Raw genomic sequence first — 17,349 nt, 5'->3', positions numbered from 1 at the left:
GCCACCATGTCAACCACTCAACATCCATCGAACCCCGGCGGAATGAACCCTGCAGAAAATAGAGCGGTGGCGTCGGAGTAGTGTACGCCTTAGCCCAATGCTGGAGCAGATGAAGAACTTGACTCCGAGTGGTCGAAGACGCTCGAATTGCCAGCGAAGACAAAGAAACCATATTGAATCACCTGTGGGGCAGAGTGCGAGATGGGTTAGGAAAAGATGGGGGACTGGCGTTAGTGGAGCGAGGAAGGGGGATATAGGGAACATTCGCTCAGCTGACAATTAGCACAAACAATTTCTGCGCCTCACATGGCGATCCTCGCGCCAAGAACCGTGCGTTGCATCCAAGGCTGCATAGCGTGTTCACACAAGATTAGTGTAGAACTGACGTCAGTTCTATAGTGTTGAGGACATTACTCACTCAACTTGCCTAGCTAGCAGCGCCCAGTTGCTTGGGACAAACAACTGACGTTTTTACTTGACAATATATATTAGCAGAAAAAGAACATCCACATTGAAGAGATTTAAAACCAGTAGGATTAATTTAGGAGATATATTTACTTGACAATATATATTATTAGAAAAAAGAACATCCACACTGACAAGATATAAAACCAGTAGGATTAGTTTAGGAGACGAGACGAATTCTATGGTCGGAAAATTTTTATACAGCCGAACAGATAGCACTGCATTTTATTTCCTAGGTAAGCCATACACCACCCAGAACAATCGAACATTCGCTTCCCTTTGGTATTATCATAAGTAAACACTGACCTCATGTTATTTGCAAAAAAAACTAACCTCATACAGCTTGAGAAAGGAATCATGAAGTTCCTGGCATGCCTAGATTTTTCATAGCAAGGAAGGATGCATTTCAGAGCTTCATCACATGCTATCACATTATGTGAAGATCCACTATTTCAATCAGGACAGTAACCACAAAGAAGGTAATGCAAATTGTGCAATGCAAACAATACAGAGAAGGTAATGCAAACTCTGTGTAATGCAAACAATACAAAGAAGGTAACTGCAGCTCCCTCCACATTTTCACATCCGGGCTTGGGACCGGCAAAGGCAGTGTTAAACCAAAACAATACATAACACAAATTATACAACAACATCAATCATTCAATCAAAGCATACAGGACACACAATCAAGCAAATGCAATATCAATGCAGCTCCCTCCACATTTTCACATCCGGGCTTGGGACCGGCAAAGGCAGTGTTAAACCACAACAAACAAAACATACAATCATTCAAGCAAAGCATTCAGGACACACCATCAAGCAAAGCATACAGGACACACCATCAAGCAAAGCATACAGCACACACCATCAAGCAAATGCAATATTAATTCAAACACACACACACACACACACAGTCGGTCACACACAGAGTCACAGTCACACACAGATTCAGACACACACACACACACACACACACAAAGTAACAGTCACACAGAATCAGTCACACACGCACAGACAGAGTCACACGCACAGTCAGTCACACACACCAGAGATAGAAAGGGCACAAACAGAAAGCTAACTACAAGCAACACCCATGATATAAGTTGTTTGGCAGTACCTTCCAGGAAGAACTTTTGTTATATCTGCTCATTTATTCTCATATACCTGATGGCATTAATCAGTGCATGTTCCTCCTCAGTAGTCCAAGCATCATTCCATATGGTTGGATTCAGATGATTATGCCACCTAAGATGTTTTGAATGAATTCAAAAATCAGCTTCGTATTAAGAACTACATCACCCAGACCAACTGTGTTTCCCCCGATAGCAGCCATAACTTGATTGAAGAATAGAGCAACCGTCTGCAGAAAGAAGAACAAAATAGTTAGACTGCAAATAAATAATGAGACGCCAAGAAATAACAAGTTACTCAAGGCAATTACCTGTTTATTAGCGATCGGAGGAAGTCCGCCGACCTAAACACGCCGAGCATGCCGAGTAGCCTAAGGAAAGAGTGGTCAGACATATACATCACAGAACAGGAAAAATCTTAAGCACAAAGAAAGAAAGAAAGCATACCTGCGATGTCATGGCAGTGGCTGCATAGCAAGTGGATCGATGCAAAGGGAAGAAAAAATTAGAAAGTAATAACAGAACATTGAATAATAAAGAAGCGTGATAGATCACAGGTGGATTCATTCTGCCATCATCAAATAAACTGCAAATCAGAGTGAATCTGGTCGCGCTGTGATGACAGAATGGACTATCCATGATTTGAGCACTAGCGACACTGAATCATAAAAGGAGCACAGTAATCACCTGTCCTAGGGCTGATAAATTGAACATGTTCGGGAGCATGTTCGGAAACATTCCAGGATCAGCAGTAGGAAGTTCTGGTAGCTGACCTGCAATGCATCAACAGAGAATTGTTACCAGTGTGTTTGCACATAAGGGGAAAATGCATTTCAGCAAACCATATAAAGATAAAACAATCAAAAGAAATACCTTGCAATGCGACCATTTTGTTAGTCCATACTTGTTTACAAGGTCAATAATTTTGTCATCTTCCTGTAGAAATAATATCATAAATACAACTATAAAATGTGCAAAATCTTTTTTTCTCGAGCAAAGTCAGGACTGCATTGACAAACCTCTTGAGTCCAAGGACCTTTGACGAGTTCAGTGTTAAAGAACCTTCTGCCAAGTATGTAAACATTGCACCTCTGTCCTATCCGGAAATAATTCAGCTGCGTAGGTAGATACTGACACAACATGTGAGCTCACCACACTTGCATATACAGAACAATGTCCAAAGAAGTATGGCATTACTATATTACTAGCTAAAATGTGGGATATGCATTCCTAAGGTATTACCAGCCGTAAGATCAATATTGTGTACAAAACTGGAAGGAGTTAAATTCGAGAAGGATTACCATACAAACACATACCAGGTTGATGAGTGATCCACGGCTTTAGTTCAAACACAAGAAGCACACCATCAGAACCATTACAAATCAAATTAGCCATCATGAAAGCCTCCATCCACCCTGGATTCTACATATACATCATTCTGAGCACAAACATCATACTTGTGGCAGGAAAATATACAGCAATGCATTGAAGAGCGTCCAAAGGGCAATGACACTACCAACTACAGAGGTATGTAGGTCATTAAATTACATGCCCATGACCTTATAGAAATTTCCATGCATAGGTAGTTATGGAGCGCTTGCACAATGACACGGTCATAGTCAACACACTCACATAGTCACATACACAGTCATAGTCATAAAATGACACACAGTCAGCACACACACAATCACAATCAATACACAGTCACAGTCATTAAATGACACACAGTCACAGTCAACACACACGCGCACACACAATGGAGCGCTTGCACACAAGAAACAGACAAAGAAACACACAATCAGTCACACACACAAACAATCACACGGACACAATGGAGTACTTGCAAACAAGAAACAGACATAGATAGGATGAAACTAATCAAAGACATGAGAAAAAGTAAACTATTTGTTCAAGCTTCCCGCTCAGAACCTTCAACTCTGCATTATTTTAGTTCTTCAATTCCAAACCTCTCTCTGCATTACCCAACTACAAGCCAGGAGGCCACTACTGTTATATAAACAAAGAAAAGTGTAAGAGAGACAGAGAGCAAATTGTATTTCGTGTCACAAGATGAACCTAAAGAACTCACCAGGAAAATACTCAAATTAACAGATCAAGTGAATCATGGAGAACATCATGTAGAATAGTCGTCCAACAAATCCAAAGCAATTCAAGTATATATGTAGATAATAAAAGCTCATGTACATGCAAACCTTTCCCTCCCATAAGGTGATAAATTTGCAAGCTGAAGATCAAAATTCGATTACCTTAGCTGGTAAAACAGAAAGTGATAGGAACCCTGAGCAGTCCTTGGCATACTATCAGCTACTATCAGAATTATCGGTCCTGGAAAGAGCAACATACTATCAACATGAATACATAATCTTGTGAAGTGAACAAGGAAAACATGCCTAAATAAGCATTTTGGGACTACAGACATTAGCATCACAAAATGTAGAAAACATAAATATACCTGCGCGGTAAGCAAACCCTACCCACTAGTGTCCTTAGCAACACAAGGAAGAGCAAATGTGACATTTGTCTATATCCTACCTGAAATACTTAGAAAAGCATTATTCCAGTGAATGGACAGCAGTAATACAAAAAAGGAATATGATATCCACATAAGTGTCACATCCCTAGTCTGGTATGACCTAGGCTAGCTAGCCATCTGTGCATCATATTTAAATTTCATTTAAATTTGAAATGAGGATTGGTGGAACCCTCAGAATCATTTTTTGAAAATGACCCAGATAAAAATTTCTCCAAAAGGGTCCAAGAAAATGCTCATGTTGCCCTCTGAAAATATTGGACAGAGATAAAAATCAAAACAATATTTTAGGAGCTCATGGACATTTATTTTGGCCATTTGGATTAATTCGATAAATATTTGCATTGGAAATATATTTCTATATATATGAAATGTGGTCCAAAAATTATGCCAATTATAAAAGAGCTCTGGAATAATACCATTAGCCCCTACAAAAATTGGCATAATAAAATTAAATGATTTAATATATTTATTAAATCAAAACAAATGTCAGAAAAATTAGAAAACAAAAATAAAAGAAGGAGGGGCTTACCTGGGCCTCCCCTCCCCTGCGCAGCCCAGCAGCAGCAGGCCGGCCCAGCCAGGAGGCGGCCCAGCCCACCTGGCCCCCCTCCCCTGTCGCCTTCCTCCTCTGCCAGGAGGACGGGCGTGTGCCCGACGCTCGCCGGCACGCGCGCGCGCCACCTCCCCCCCTGCTGGCCACCTCCTGCTTCCTTCTCTCGCCCTCGATGCCCCGGACGTCGCCACGCAGCTGCCCCGCACCGCTCTCACTCTCCCTCGCCCTCCTCCTCTCCCCCTGCTCTCTCTCCCTCTCACCCGAAGCGCTGCCGCCGCCGCAGCTCGTCACCGACGCGCTCCCCGCCGTCCCCTCGCCCCTCCGTAGAGCCCCGAGCTCCGCCTCGACCCCCTCTACCTCCTCGTCGAGCCAAGCAAGCCGGAGTGCCCCGAGGAGCCACCATCGCCATCGTCTTCCTCCTCGGGCTCCGCCGTCCGCCGCCGTCGATTCGCCGTCACCAGGCCTTCCCCGACCCCACTGTGCTGCTCTGCGAGATCGCGGTGAGCTCCGCCGCCGTTCCCCTCTCTTCTCCCTCCCGTTCCCGTGCCGTAGCGCCGCTCCCCACCACGGCCGAAGCCCCTCGCCGCCGTCCATGTCGCCGCCGCCGTCTCGGCCCGCCTCCGCTCAAACCAAGCCTCCCTCCGCGTTCCTGGTGCCACGAGGGTGCCGCCGGGCCCCTCAGGTGGCCTCCCCGTGCCCCGCAGCCCAATCCCGCTCGCGGCCGAACTCCGGCCGCCGCCCCGAGCTTCGCTCCGGCGAGCTCCGGCCGTCCCCGCTCCCTCCACCTACCCTATCAGATGCGCGAGAGCCCGGGCTACGCCCCGGTGCTCTCAGACGCCGTCCCCGTGGCCTGTGGCGCGGACTCCGCCGCGTCCAGAGGTCGCCGGCGACGAGCCCCCGTCGCCTGAGTCCTGCCAGGTGGGGCCGGTCCGTCAGGTGATTAGCTTAGTGCTAATCACCGTTGACTAACCCCCCCCCCCTGACGCTGACCAGTGGGCCCGACCCCCCCCTAACCTTTTAATTAACCCTGTTAACCCCAGTGTCACTGACGTGTGGGTCCCACACGTCAGGTTTGACCTGGACAGCCGCGTTGACTGCTGATGCAATGATGACGTCATGCTGACGCAGTATATAAATTCTGGATTTAATTAAATCAGGAAAATTCCAGAAATTGATTTAAACTTCAAAAATTCATAGAAATTCAACCGTAGCTCAGATTGAAATAATTTATATATGAAAAATTATCAGAAAAATGCAATCTTTCCATCTGTACTAGTTTCATGCATGACAAACCAACCTATACATGCTGAATATGAGAAAACACATTATGGCATATATAAGAGACCTAATTTAGAAATGCATTTGAACCTTTGGTTCAAATGGACTTCAAACCAATTGAATACTAGTTGCATTAGCTCAAACAGCATCACATCTACATGCCATGTTCATGCATCATATTGTTGCATATGATTGTGTTTTGATTGCCGGCACCGTTCCTTCTCGATAGGTCCTGCTCCGGAGACGTTCCAGAGTACCTGTCTGTGAAGCAGTGCCTCCCTTGTTGTGTTACCAGGCAAGCAACCCCCCCTTGTTCATTTCGATAAAACCCTACTCTCTCGCTCCTGCTCTCAGTTATTGCATTAGGACAACAACGATTCATCTGCTACTTTGTGCTGCGGTAGTTGAACCCATTCCTCTGCATGACCTGTCATTGCCACAGTAAATAGTTGAAACCCACTAGCATGTGTAGGAGTTGATTGAAGCCACTGATGTGTTCCTACCATGCTATGCCTGCTATTGCTTAGAGTGTGTCAGGTCTGGTTCATTGGGAATGAATTGGAGTGTCACGATATGTTCTGATGCTAAGAGTGAAGTGTGTGAACACGATTTGGTAAAGGTAGCGGTGAGAGGCCATGTAGGAGTACATGGTGGGTTGTCTCACTGGAACCGTCCTTAAGCCCTGAGTTCTGTGTATGTTGTCCAATGACTCGATACTACCACACATTGGGCTCCGGGCGCTCCAAGCCCTCTCGACTTATTAACCAACTTGATCTCTGTCCAGGAGTCGCAACTAGTTTCTGGTGTTTGTAGGTAGTGCTATTTTTCTACCAAGTGGCACCCGGCAGGGTGGGCTTGGGACAGACTAGGCACACGTGGCCCGGTGTACCGAGTGGCACCCGGTTGGTGGGCTCGGGAACCCTGTACACATCGTTTGGGGCCGTAAGCGACACCCCGGCCGGATCTCCTTGCGGATGGAACCCGAATAGGCGATAAACCTGGATTAGAGTCTTGTGTGGTTAGTCAGGTCGTGGCCGACACCCTCACCAGGCTTCCGCTTGAAGGTTGCCGAGATACATGACGTGTACATGGCGGTAAGTGGCGAGAGCGTGTGTGAAGAAGTACACCCCTGCAGGGTTAACATGATCTATTCGAATAGCCGGGTCCGCGGTTATGGACTTCTTGGATGCTTACATGGTACATAGACAACTTGAAGTGGATACTATAAAATGCTCAAGACAAGTGTGAGTGCTATGGATGGCCTTCTCGTAGGGAGACGGGGATGAATCCATAGTAGTGTATTGTATGGTGATTAGTGGACTCGTGTACGTTGTTTCACCTCCAGAGTTTCTGGTAGTCGTAGAACAGGATAGCCACAGAGTCAAAGCTGGCTTGCTGCAACTAAACCCCACATTACCTCTTGATACAGATGCATGTATGATAGGATCTGATGTAAGTCTTGCTGAGTACCTTTGTACTCATGTTGCTTTATTTATGCTTTTGCAGCGGAGACTTCGGTCTTACTAGGGTTCTCATGGACTTCGACTAGTAGCTAGTACCTCAGCTACGATCTTGATCGGATGTTGTAGATAGTCAGGCTCTTCAGCCTTTTTCATTGTAGATGTCTGTACTCAGACATGTAATGCTTCCGCTTGTTGCTTGATTGCTCTGACTGTTGGGTCATGTGACCCCTGTTTGTAATAATGCTGTGATGGCTCTGCTGAGCCTTTATCTATATGATTGTTGAGTTATGCTGTGATGCCATGTTGTACAGCACATACTTGCATGTTATGCGTACGTGTAATGTGTATTGCTATGTGTGGGATCTGACTACCTAGTTGTTTATCTTTAGTAGCCTCTCTTACCGGGAAATGTCTCCTAGTGTTACCGCTGAGCCATGGTAGCTTGCTACTGCTCTGGAACACTTAGGCTGGCCGGCATGTGTCCTTCTTCGTTCCTGTGTCTGTCCCTTCGGGGAAATGTCACGCATTGAGTACCGGAGTCCTGTTAGCCCGCTACAGCCCGGTTTACCGGAGTCCTGCTAGCCCAGTGCTACAGCCCGGACCCACTTGCTGATGACCGACACGTTTGAAGCTGGGTCATGGATGCCTGTCCCTGTAAGTCTGTGCCACTTTGGGTTTACGACTAGTCATGTCAGCCCGGGCTCTTTATCATATGGATGCTAGCGACACTATCATATACGTGAGCCAAAAGGCGCAAACGGTCCCGGGCAAAGGTAAGGCGACACCCGTGGGAACACCGTGCGTGAGGCCGCAAAGTGATATGAAGTGTTACCGGCTAGATCGATGTGACATCGAGTCGGGGTCCTGACAGCGTTTGCGCCAGTCGTCCTCCACCTCCCGCCAGGAGGCCAGAGGCGTGTGGCCGGCGCGTGCGCACCGCCGTGCCGCCACGGCACCTGCCTGCCTGTCCTCCCCCTCGACGCCTGGACGTCCGGAACGTCGCCACGCAGCTGCCCCGCACCGCTCTCACTCTCCCTCGCCCTCCTCCTCTCCCCCTGCTCTCTCTCCCTCTCACCCGAAGCACTGCCGCCGCCGCAGCTCGTCACCGACGCGCTCCCCGCCGTCCCCTCGCCCCTCCGTAGAGCCCCCGAGCTCCGCCGCGACCCCCTCTACCTCCTCGTCGAGCCAAGCAAGACGGGGCATCCCGTGGAGCCATCGCCGTCGCCATCCTCCCCTCCGGCCGCCGTGGGTACTCGCCGTTGATTCGGGAGCTTCCGGGTATCCCCGACCTCGTCCTCGCGCTCGCTGGATCCGCGGTGAGCTCCTCCACCGTTCCCCTCTCTTCTCCCTCCCGTTCCCGTGCCATAGCGCCGCTTCCCACCACGGCCGAAGCCTCCCGCCGCCGTCCTTGTCGCCGTCGCCGTCTCAGCCCGCCTCCGCCCAAACCAAGCCTCCCTTCGCGCTCCTGGTGCCACGAGGGTGCCGCCGAGCCCCTCAGGTGGCCTCCCCGTGCCCCGCAGCCCGATCCCGCTCGCGCCCGAACTCCGGCCGCCGCCCCGAGCTTCGCTCCGGCGAGCTCCGGCCTCCCCTGCTGCTTCCACCTCCCCTACCAGATGCGCGAGAGCCCGGGCTACACCCCGGTGCTCTCAGACGCCGTCCCCGTGGCCTGTGGCGCGGACTCCGCCGCGTCCAGAGGTCGCCGGCGACGAGCCCCCATCGCCTGAGCCCTGCCAGGTGGGGCCGGCCCGTCAGGTGATTAGCTTAGTGCTAATCACCGTTAACTAACCCCCCCCCTGATGCTGACCAGTGGGCCCGACCCCCCCCCTAACCTTTTAATTAACCCTGTTAACCCCAGTGTCACTGACGTGTGGGTCCCACACGTCAGGTTTGACCTGGACAGCCGCGTTGACCGCTGATGCAATGATGACGTCATGCTGACGCAATTATACATTTTCTGGAATTAAAATAATTCAGAAAATCCAGAAAATGATTTAATCTTCAAAAATTCATAGAAATTCAACCGTAGCTCAGATTGAAATAATTTATATATGAAAAATTATCAGAAAAATGCAATCTTTCCATCTGTACTAGTTTCATGCATGACAAACCAACCTATACATGCTGAATATGAGAAAACACATTATGGCATCTATAAGAGACCTAATTTAGAAATGCATTTGAACCTTTGGTTCAAATGGACTTCAAACCAATTGAACACTAGTTGCATTAGCTCAGCAGCATCACATCTACATGCCATGTTCATGCATCATATTGTTGCATATGATTGTGTATTGATTGCCGGCACCGTTCCTTCTCGATAGGTCCTGCTCCGGAGACGTTCCAGAGTACCTGTCTGTGAAGCAGTGCCTCCCTTGTTGATTTACCAGGCAAGCAACCCCCCTTGTTCATTTCGATAAAACCCTACTCTCTCGCTCCTGCTCTCAGTTATTGCATTAGGACAACAACGATTCATCTGCTACTTTGTGCTGCGGTAGTTGAACCCATTCCTCTGCATGACCTGTCATTGCCACAGTAAATAGTTGAAACCCACTAGCATGTGTAGGAGTTGATTGAAGCCACTGATGTGTTCCTACCATGCTATGCCTGCTATTGCTTAGAGTGTGTCAGGTCTGGTTCATTGGGAATGAATTGGAGTGTCACGATATGTTCTGATGCTAAGAGTGAAGTGTGTGAACACGATTTGGTAAAGGTAGCGGTGAGAGGCCATGTAGGAGTACATGGTGGGTTGTCTCACTGGAACCGTCCTTAAGCCCTGAGTTCTGTGTATGTTGTCCAATGACTCGATACTACCACACATTGGGCTCCGGGCGCTCCAAGCCCTCTCGACTTATTAACCAACTTGATCTCTGTCCAGGAGTCGCAACTAGTTTCTGGTGTTTGTAGGTAGTGCTATTTTTCTACCAAGTGGCACCCGGCAGGGTGGGCTTGGGACAGACTAGGCACACGTGGCCCGGTGTACCGAGTGGCACCCGGTTGGTGGGCTCGGGAACCCTGTACACATCGTTTGGGGCCGTAAGCGACACCCCGGCCGGATCTCCTTGCGGATGGAACCCGAATAGGCGATAAACCTGGACTAGAGTCTTGTGTGGTTAGTCAGGTCGTGGCCGACACCCTCGCCAGGCTTCCGCTTGAAGGTTGCCGAGATACATGACGTGTACATGGCGATAAGTGGCGAGAGCGTGTGTGAAGAAGTACACCCCTGCAGGGTTAACATGATCTATTCGAATAGCCGGGTCCGCGGTTATGGACTTCTTGGATGCTTACATGGTACATAGACAACTTGAAGTGGATACTATAAAATGCTCAAGACAAGTGTGAGTGCTATGGATGGCCTTCTCGTAGGGAGACGGGGATGAATCCATAGTAGTGTATTGTGTGGTGATTAGTGGACTCGTGTACGTTGTTTCACCTCCAGAGTTTCTGGTAGTCGTAGAACAGGATAGCCACAGAGTCAAAGCTGGCTTGCTGCAACTAAACCCCACCTTATCCTTTGATACAGATGCATGTATGATAGGATCTGATGTAAGTCTTGCTGAGTACCTTTGTACTCATGTTGCTTTATTTATGTTTTTGCAGCGGAGACTTCGGTCTTACTAGTGTTCTTGTGGACTTCGACTAGTAGCTAGTACCTCAGCTACGATCTTGATCGGATGTTGTAGATAGTCAGGCTTCCAGCCTTTTCCATTTATAGATGTCTGTACCCAGACATGTAATGCTTCCGCTTGTTGCTTGTATGCTCTGTATGACGGGTCTTGTGACCCCTGTTTGCAATAAATGCTATGATGGCTCTTCCGAGCCTTTATCTATATAATTGTTGAGTTATGCTGTGATGCCATGTTGTACAGCACATACTTGCATGTTATGCGTACGTGTAATGTGTAGTGCTATGTGTGGGATCTGACTATCTAGTTGTTCATCTCTAGTAGCCTCTCTTACCGGGAAATGTCTCCTAGTGTTACTGCCGAGCCATGGTAGCTTGCTACTGCTCTGGAACACTTAGGCTGGCCGGCATGTGTCCTTCTTCGTTCCTGTGTCTGTCCCCTCGGGGAAATGTCACGCTTTGAGTACCGGAGTCCTGTTAGCCCGCTACAGCCCGGTTTACCGGAGCCCTGCTAGCCCAGTGCTACAGCCCGGACCCACTTGCTGATGACCGACACGTTCGAAGCTGGGTCATGGATGCCTGTCCCTGTAAGTCTGTGCCACTTTGGGTTTACGACTAGTCATGTCAGCCCGGGCTCCTTATCATATGGATGCTAGCGACACTATCATATACGTGAGCCAAAAGGCGCAAACGGTCCCGGGAAAAAGGTAAGACGACACCCGTGGGGATACCGTGCGTGAGGCCGCAAAGTGATATGAGGTGTTACCGGCTAGATCGATGTGACATCGAGTCGGGGTCCTGACAGCGTTGGTATCAGAGCCTGACTGCCTGTAGGTTTACCAAGCCAAACTGGTCGAAGTTGAGCCTAGAAAATCTTTAGTTATATACGGGAATTGATTGTGGGATGGAACGTAAGGCTCTTTTTACTCCTTATACCTCATGGTCTTCTGATCTGAGTCATCCTATCTTTCCTACGGGGTTAAGGAACTAGGCTTTCTTTTCCGTCTATCAGGATCACGTGTTACTACTCCGTAGTCCCATAGGATTGGTTGATCAGAGTCTTACCCCAGTTTTGAGTATTTCCGGTGTAGTCTGTTTAGTACTATCCCAGAACCTTGAGTGGTGATGCTCAGTTGTTGTACTACCCCATTTTTAGTATGATGTCTCATGCTGAGCATTTTACTGCCGTTATGCTGCCGGAATTGCCTAGGAGTTCGAGTGATACTAACTCCTTGTCCTACATTCTACAGTCCATAGTTGATGCTGATTCCGTCCTTGGTTCGTTTCTCAGGATGTCATCAGCTAAGCGAAGTTCCGTCGCTCGTAGCCAGAACCATGGAGATGGTAGGGATGAGGATCCTCCCGACCAGTCTTCGTTGACAGAGCTCATGCTAGAGATGGAGAGGAACAAGCGTGAGTCTAATCGTTTGTTGGCACGTATCGAGGAGAACACCGCACATCAGTTCAAGGGGTCTGCTACCATTCATGATTTCATTCGCTTGCACCCACCTACTTTTCATCATTCCATCGAGCCACTCGATGCAGATGACTGGCTCCGTAGCATCACCCATAAGCTGCGTTCCGCGAACGTAGCTGAAGATGACAAGGTCACTTATGCCACATATCACCTAGAAGGTCCTGCTAGTCTTTGGTGGCAGAACTATGAGGCTATGCTTCCAGTTGGCCAGATTCCTACCTGGAAGGATTTCACTGAGGCTTTTCGCGAGCATCACATTCCCCAGGCCCTCATTGATCGCAAGAGAGAAGAGTTCTGTAGTTTCACCCAGAGTAAGATGGCTGTTGATGCTTATAGCAGAGAATTCGAGAACCTTGCCCGCTATGCCACAGAAGAAGTGTCCACGGACGCCAAGAAGCAAGCTAGGTTCCGGAAGGGTCTCAACCCCAAGTTGCGTCGTGATCTCCACCTGCATCATTGTGATACATTCCAAGCCCTTGTGAACAAGGCCATCAATGCAGAGACAGCTCAACTCACTTACGAGGAGTCTCGTAAGCACACCCGTGATTTGGGATCTTCCTCCGGTTCTAGTTCCCAGAAGCGCCGGATTTGGGTTCCAAACTCCGCTCTTCCTTCCGGATATGCACCGAGGCCATCCTATGTGGTGCCTTCCCCAGCTCAGTCATTTGTTCCACCCAGGCCTACTGGTAGACCGCTTGTCAGTGCGGGTCCCCGTCCAACCTCAGGGACTTGCTTCACATGCGGGAAGCCAGGACACTATGCACGTGACTGCTCTCAGACTAGTTATGCTCCACCCCAGCCCGAGAAGACTGTTGGCTGTATTAAGCCATCACGCAAGATGATCAGTGTCAAGTCAGCCCCCACTGAACGTGGACGTGTGCATCACGTCTCAGCTAAAGACGCTCATGATGATCCAGATGTCGTTCTTGGCACACTCCTTGTCAATTGTCACCCAGCATCAGTTCTATTCGATACTGGGGCATCTCACTCCTTCATTTCTGAAGGCTATGCTCGTTTGCACGACATATCATTTTGTGATATGCCAACTTCACTTGAAATCCAAACCCCAGGGTCTAGATGGCAGACCACCAGAATCAGCCATAGTAATGAAATCCTTGTTGATAGACTTGTATTCCTTGCATCACTTGTAGCCCTCAAGTCTTCAGATATTAACATCATCTTGGGTATGGACTGGATGACAGCTCATCATGCCAAGATCGATTGTTACACAAGATCTGTTCAACTTACACACCCATCTGGCAAGATAGTCACCGTCTCCACTAGAGTTGCAAAGCGTCAGCTCTATTCTCTTAATGCCAGCCCTCTTCCAGACCTTGAAGATATCCCGGTAGTCCGTGACTTTCCGGATGTCTTTCCAGAGGAACTGCCAGGTGTTCCACCTGACAGAGATGTAGAGTTCGTCATAGATCTTATCCCAGGAACAGCTCCAATCTCCCGGAGACCTTACAAGATGGCACCCCTAGAACTAGCCGAGCTTAAGAAACAACTCGATGAGTCCTTGCAAAAGGGTTTCATCCGTCCTAGTTCTTCTCCTTGGGCTTGCCCCGTCCTTTTCGTCAAGAAGAAGGATGGTACGGACCGGATGGTTGTAGATTATCGTCCCGTTAATTTGGTCACGATAAAGAACAAGTATCCGCTTCCCAGGATCAACGACCTGTATGATCAGCTCGCTGGATCCTCAGTCTTCTCCAAGATGGATTTAAGGTTAGGCTACCATCAAATCAAGATCAGAAACGGGGACATTCCCAAGACAGCTTTTGTCACTCGTTATGGTCAGTACGAGTACACCGTCATGTCCTTTGGTCTAACCAATGCCCCAGCTACATTCTCCCGCTTGATGAACTCGATCTTCATGGAGTACTTAGATAAGTTCGTCGTGGTTTACCTCGATGATATTCTTATTTACTCGAAGAACGAGGAAGAGCATGCCGAACATCTTAGACTTGTATTAGAAAAACTCAGAGAGCACCGCCTTTATGCCAAGTTCTCCAAGTGTGAATTTTGGTTGCCAGAAGTGACCTACCTAGGCCACGTAATCTCTGGTAAGGGCATTGCTGTCAATCCCGAGAGAGTTCAAGCCGTTCTCGATTGGACTCCACCTGAGACCGTTAAACAAGTTAGGAGTTTCCTTGGTCTAGCCAGCTATTGTCGCCGCTTTGTTGAAAACTTCTCCAAAGTAGCCAAACCCCTCACGGAACTTCTCAAGAAAGATAAAAAGTTTGAGTGGTCCCCACAGTGTGAGTACAGTTTTCAGGAACTGAAAAGACGCCTGACTTCTGCTCCCATACTTGTGCCACCGGATTTCACTAAAGACTTTATTATCTACTGCGACGCCTCACGACAAGGACTAGGTTGCATTCTTATGCAGGATCGTCATGTGATTGCCTATGCATCTCGACAGTTGCATTCACATGAGGAGAATTATCCTACACATGATCTAGAGCTTGCAGCCGTAGTCTATGCACTCAAGACTTGGCGACATTACCTCCTTGGTAAACGTTGCGAGATCTACACCGATCACCAGAGTCTCAAGTATATCTTCACCCAACCGGATCTGAACCTTAGGCAAAGACGTTGGTTGGAGTTGATCACAGATTATGATCTAGGGATTACCTACACCCCAGGCAAAGCCAATGTTATGGCTGATGCTCTAAGCCGTAAATCCTATTGCAACAATCTCATGTTGCAGCAAGGCCAACCACTTCTCCATGAGGAATTCTGTAAGCTTAACCTTCACATAGCTCCTCGCGGATTCCTTTCTACCCTGGTGGCGAAACCTGATCTTGAAGATCGGATTATCGCTGCTCAAAAGCAAGACACAGGAATTTCTCAGATCAAGAGAAACATTAAGAAGGGAGTTGGTGGGTGTTTCTCTATGGATGATCGTGGTGTTGTTTTCTTTGAGAATCGCTTGGTGGTTCCCAAGAATCAACATCTGCGACAATTGATTCTTAAGGAGGCGCATGAATCCCCTCTCACGATTCATCCCGGTAGTACTAAGATGTATCAGGACCTACGCCAGAGGTTCTGGTGGACTAGGATGAAGAGAGAAATCGCTGAGTTCATTGCTAAATGCGACATATGTCGTCGCGTTAAGGCAGAGCATCAAAGACCTGCTGGCACCCTTCAGCCTTTAGCTATTCCTGAATGGAAATGGGATAAAGTTGGTATGGACTTCATTACCGGTTTTCCCAGGACCAAGAGAGGGAATAACGCTATCTTCGTAGTCGTTGATCGTCTCTCCAAAGTGGCTCACTTCCTTCCTGTTCGAGAGAGTATCACTGCTAGTCAGCTCGCTGACTTATACGTTTCTCGAATAGTATCACTTCATGGTGTTCCACTAGAGATCAATTCAGACCGTGGCAGTCTTTTCACTTCTCATTTCTGGGAGAGTTTCCAAACTACCATGGGAACCCATCTTTCCTTCAGTACCGCTTTCCACCCTCAGTCGAGTGGTCAGGTGGAACGGGTCAATCAAATTCTCGAAGACATGCTCAGAGCTTGCGTTATCTCTTTCGGTATGGATTGGGAGAAATGTCTTCCTTTCGCCGAGTTCGCCTATAACAATAGCTACCAATCCAGCCTCAAGCAAGCTCCTTTTGAGGTTCTTTATGGACGAAGATGTCGAACACCTTTGAACTGGTCAGAAACCGGTGAAAGACAATTCTTTGGACCGGATATGATCCAGGAGGCAGAAGAGCAAGTTCGCATCATTCGTGAGAATTTGAAAACAGCCCAGGCTCGTCAGAAAAGTCAGTACGATCGTCATCATAAGGATATGACTTATGAAATTGGCGACCAAGCTTACCTTCGGGTTACTCCTTTAAAGGGTACCCATCGTTTCGGTATCAAGGGCAAGTTGGCTCCTCGTTACATTGGTCCCTTTCGCATTCTCGCTAAACGAGGAGAGGTTGCCTACCAATTGGAACTACCCCCACATCTTTCTCGAGTTCATGATGTCTTCCACGTCTCTCAACTCAGGCGTTGCTTCTCGGATCCTGTCCGCGGAGTGGACCACGAAACGCTTGATCTCCAAGATAACCTCACATACCGAGAGTACCCGGTTCGCATTCTTGATCAAGCAGAGCGTGTTACTCGACGTCAGAACGTCAAGTTTCTCAAAGTTCAGTGGTCTCATCATTCCGAGAGAGAAGCTACCTGGGAGCGAGAAGATCGTCTTCGACTGGAGTACCCCGCTTTCTTTCCGTCGACCCCTGAATCTCGAGACGAGATTCTTTCAAGTGGGGGCGAGTTGTCACATCCCTAGTCTGGTATGACCTAGGCTAGCTAGCCATCTGTGCATCATATTTAAATTTCATTTAAATTTGAAATGAGGATTGGTGGAACCCTCAGAATCATTTTTTGAAAATGACCCAGATAAAAATTTCTCCAAAAGGGTCCAAGAAAATGCTCATGTTGCCCTCTGAAAATATTGGACAGAGATAAAAATCAAAACAATATTTTAGGAGCTCATGGACATTTATTTTGGCCATTTGGATTAATTCGATAAATATTTGCATTGGAAATATATTTCTATATATATGAAATGTGGTCCAAAAATTATGCCAATTATAAAAGAGCTCTGGAATAATACCATTAGCCCCTACAAAAATTGGCATAATAAAATTAAATGATTTAATATATTTATTAAATCAAAACAAATGTCAGAAAAATTAGAAAACAAAAATAAAAGAAGGAGGGGCTTACCTGGGCCTCCCCTCCCCTGCGCAGCCCAGCAGCAGCAGGCCGGCCCAGCCAGGAGGCGGCCCAGCCCACCTGGCCCCCC

At 48.0% G+C, this 17,349-nt stretch overlaps 1 long non-coding RNA gene across 10 annotated transcripts in view; it reads right to left on the bottom strand.

The window, feature by feature from the left end:
- Window positions 1–1,233: 1,233 nt before the first annotated feature.
- The window catches only part of LOC123112755 (uncharacterized), a 22,656-nt gene continuing 6,540 nt past the window's right edge, over window positions 1,234–17,349 (bottom strand). The window contains exons 1-9 of one of the 10 annotated variants that reach the window (XR_006455706.1): window positions 4,069–4,423; window positions 3,863–3,941; window positions 2,912–3,017; window positions 2,615–2,710; window positions 2,469–2,531; window positions 2,283–2,368; window positions 2,043–2,062; window positions 1,907–1,966; window positions 1,234–1,825 (exon numbers count right to left, since the gene is read on the bottom strand). This is a non-coding gene — a long non-coding RNA (uncharacterized lncRNA). Of the gene's footprint in view, window positions 1,826–1,906; window positions 1,967–2,042; window positions 2,063–2,282; window positions 2,369–2,468; window positions 2,532–2,614; window positions 2,726–2,896; window positions 4,432–17,349 lie in introns of those variants that run through there. The other 9 variants (XR_006455709.1, XR_006455700.1, XR_006455694.1 and 6 more) reach the window with 9 other exon arrangements.

The sequence above is a fragment of the Triticum aestivum genome, chromosome 1B (genome assembly GCF_018294505.1).
Source record: "Triticum aestivum cultivar Chinese Spring chromosome 1B, IWGSC CS RefSeq v2.1, whole genome shotgun sequence".
NCBI classification, from domain to species: Eukaryota; Viridiplantae; Streptophyta; class Magnoliopsida; order Poales; family Poaceae; genus Triticum; species Triticum aestivum.
This window is presented reverse-complemented; position numbering and strand designations above follow the sequence as displayed.